The following is a 3,804-nucleotide window of genomic DNA, read 5'->3' on the forward strand; positions in this document are numbered from 1 at the left end:
GCACACACAGAAAAAAATCCACATGATGTGTCTGAAAATTACAAAATAACTGGAAACAGAAGCAGCTTTTGACTATTTTTGTGTTGTTTGCGTGTTTGTTTTTACATTTTTGAATGGTTATTACTTAATGCAGAAATACCAACAGCTAGAATGTGCTTTTGTACGTTTTTCAGCTGGTTTAGGAAACTGTTCATGCTGTTTTATCTCAAAAGTCTTTCTGTTTAGAGATTTTTTCATTCAAGCTTTATACAGGTTAGACTCATTGAAACTCAAAGACTCATTTACAAGAGAGACCTGTCTTAAACAAAGAACGCAGATGAGGTACAGACAACAATAGACAATCCTGTAAAATGCATATAAAGTGAAAAAGAAAATGGGAGAAATTACATTAAAAAAAAACCAGCTACATTATAAAGTGATGTAAAATATTAAAAACAAGAACATGTCATTGGTTTTTGTCATGAACAGTTGTTTAAAATCTCTTAGAGAGGTCATGGTCAAGAATAGCTTCAGATATTTTTGTAGGATGCTCAGGAAACAGGAGCGGAGTAGGAGAAGACCCTTTTGCCTAGTTCGGTCCTCACTGAGGGGACACTGCAGGTAATAATGTCCTGAGAGCGCACGCTGTAGCTACACACAAGAAGTTACATGTAGGAGGAGATGTATGAAGGTAACAAACCAAGAAGTGATTTAAAGATGAAAATGTACCAGTGTGGGATTCTGCATGAAGTTAATGATGTCCAGTTAACAAGTGAATACAGGGTGCAGTGGTGGGTACAATAGTTACAGCTAGTTGTGAATTTTAGCGCACCGTGATAGACAGTGTCCAGCATCAGGGTGCTTGTGGGGCACTCATGTGAATAATGTCACTGTAGTCAATGGAGGGAAGGAAAGTAACAGTTACAAGGTGTTAGATAGGATCTGTTTCTAAAAAGAAACCCAGTTTCACTTTCAGTTTCTTTACCAAGTTTTCGACGTGAGGCTTAAAAGAGATGTGAATCGACCAAATTACCCAAGTATTTGTAAGAATCGAAAAACTCAAATGGGACATCATTCATAGATAAAATAGAAGGAAGGACTGCTGGAACCAACTTCCTATTTGAAAACATCCTTTGGTTTTATCAGCATTTCACACAAGTTTGAGACAGAACAAATCTGATGATATCAAATGCAGACTGTAAACGCTGGAAAACCTTAGCAACTGTTCTAGCTCGACAATAAACAAATGTGTCGTCCGCATAGCAATGAAAGGATGCATCAGGAATGATCTGAACTACGTTGGGGCGGCTGTGGCTGAGTGGTTAGAGCAGTCGTCCTCCTATGCGAGAGTTGGGGGTTTGAGTCTACCAGCAGTCACATGTCGAAGTGTCCCTGGGCAAGACACTGAACCCCTCATAGCCTTTGATGTGTGTCCCATCAGTGTACGAATGTGATAAAGCACTGTTTAGTCTCATTAGAATGATTTGTTCGATTAGCTTTGTAGAGATGTAGAGTGCTGTATGAATGGGTAAATGAGGGCACAGATTGTAGTGTAAAGTGCTTTGAGTATCTTGAAATAAGATGGAAAGGTGCTATGTAAGTACAGTTCATTTACCATTTACCATATACTTATGCAGATTGTAAAGAGGGTGGGTCCTAAGATGGAACCTTGTGGTACACCATTGTTAACAGTTAAGCCCCTTATCCACGGGTCTTTTTGGTACTCCTATGTAACTAGTTGTGGCCGATTGCAGGATTTATCAACAATGCCTTTAACGGTGGAACCCACCCCATTTTTGGGACCTAAATCACTGAGGTCCCAGGTCTGGTTCTTTTAGGGTCTAGTTGTGACATCAGCGCACTGTAGGTCACTGATTGGTCAGGGGGCGTATTCATTGGTGGAGGGCGGAGATTCAGTCTTCCACCGGAAATCACAATCCACCATTTTCTTTTTCACCCGCATAACAGACAACAAGAAATCGGAGGAGCTTATTTTGGAATATTTTATAAGGTAAAACAAATAATCATGGCACAACCGTGGTCGAATGCTGAAGTTCAGGCATTTCTCTGTTTGCTGGCCGATGAACAAGTGCAGCGCGAGCTAGATGGAACGAAACGAAATAAAAAGATTTTTCAAGAGATGTCTGCGCAGATGGCGGTGCAGGGCTTCCATCGCACACCAAAGCAAAGAGGAAAGCTTAAAAAACTAATAGTTGATGGTGAGTGTATTTTATTTACTTTAAGCATATTTCCTTTTCCTCATGCAACCGTTTCTTTGCGTTTTCTGAAAGTACTCTGAACAAACGAGGCAGACGCGGTTACGTCGTCATTAGTTAGCATCATTGCTAACTGTACTCTGTTGCTGTTTTTCCACTCTTATTTTGATGCAGAAAGTCCCACTGAACATGAAGGTTCGCCAGATTCTGCTTTTGACTGTCCAATCCTCCCCGCTTCTGACCCTTCCCGACCACACCAGCTCCAAGTACATCTACACCACCAAGTACATCTACACCACAGAGTACATCTATGCCACCAGGCACATCCACGCCACCGGGCACAGCCACACCATCGGGCAACACGCAGCAGAGCGGCACCGAACAGCACCCGTTACTAGGTAAGAAGCAACAATCGTGTTTAACATCACATTGATCGTGTCGATATGAATGTTGTTTTGTTTTTGTTGTAAAACACCTTGCATGTATTCAAACTACTTGTTTATTCAGTTGTAATGGATAAATGCTAAATTTAGTTATTCATTTATTACTTAAACTTTCATTTATGAAGTTTATTATTGAAATTATACAGGGTGTAGTGATTTTTGTTCAGATTAACGATGCTCTGTTCTTTTTCTAAATTAGCACAAACCGTTGTAAATGACTACATGTAGTTTATTTATGCCCACCTGCTTACTATCATTAAAGTACTAGACTGCTTTATGAACAGAATCATTTCTGATCTTGTGAACAAACACCTTTTGAAATTAGCAGGAACTTTAATGTAAATAATTTATTCAAAAACTCTACCTGTACTTCATCATCTAACAGCCATTTTCTTGTGTGTTATTCCTAGGCAATAGGAAGCGCAGATCAACAAGTGCAGCAGAGAGCTTTGTTTCTGCGCACACAGAACAAGAGGAGATGAACCAGAAGCAGAGAGAGAAACACTTCCATTTTATTTGTGAGGATGCCAAAAAAGCAAGGCAAGAAGAAGCTGCAGCAGCGAGGAAGCAGGAGAAGGCAATTAGGAGGGAGGAGATGGCCTTGAGGAGAGAGGAAGCAGATGTTCGCAGAGAGGAAGCAGCACAGCGAAGGCAGGAGGCTGAACAGAGTGCTGCTTTCAGTCAGGCACTCCTTGGGGTGCTGGAATCCATTGCCCGTTCCATGGCAAACAGACATGTTTAAAAATATTTAGAGTAGATCATAGTTGATCTATAGAAATGTAGATCCTGCAAGGTAAGCCCACAAATAGCCAAACGTAGCTTGTTAAGTTTGCATATATAATTAGTGTATAATTGGTTTTTTTTGTACAGGTCTTTATTTCTAATAAAAGAAACATTTTCAAGTCTTGAGCTTCCATCTGATCATCAAAAGTGAAGTGCTTACAGTGTTTTTTTACGTCAATAGTGTAGGATAAGTGAAGTAATTGTTTTTTACCTGTAACAATGCTGGTGAAGATTCTCAGTTATCCTTGACACGGCAAATCCCCCCCCCAAAACAGATAAAAACAAAACCACAGGACTTTTTTTAAAACTGAAGACGTTTCGCTAATCATCCGAGGAGCACACACAATTCAATGAAAAAAGGAATCTGGGATTAAAGTTATAAA

Source organism: Nematolebias whitei, chromosome 16 (genome assembly GCF_014905685.2).
Source record: "Nematolebias whitei isolate Nwh7 chromosome 16, NemWhi1, whole genome shotgun sequence".
Classification (NCBI taxonomy): Eukaryota; Metazoa; Chordata; class Actinopteri; order Cyprinodontiformes; family Rivulidae; genus Nematolebias; species Nematolebias whitei.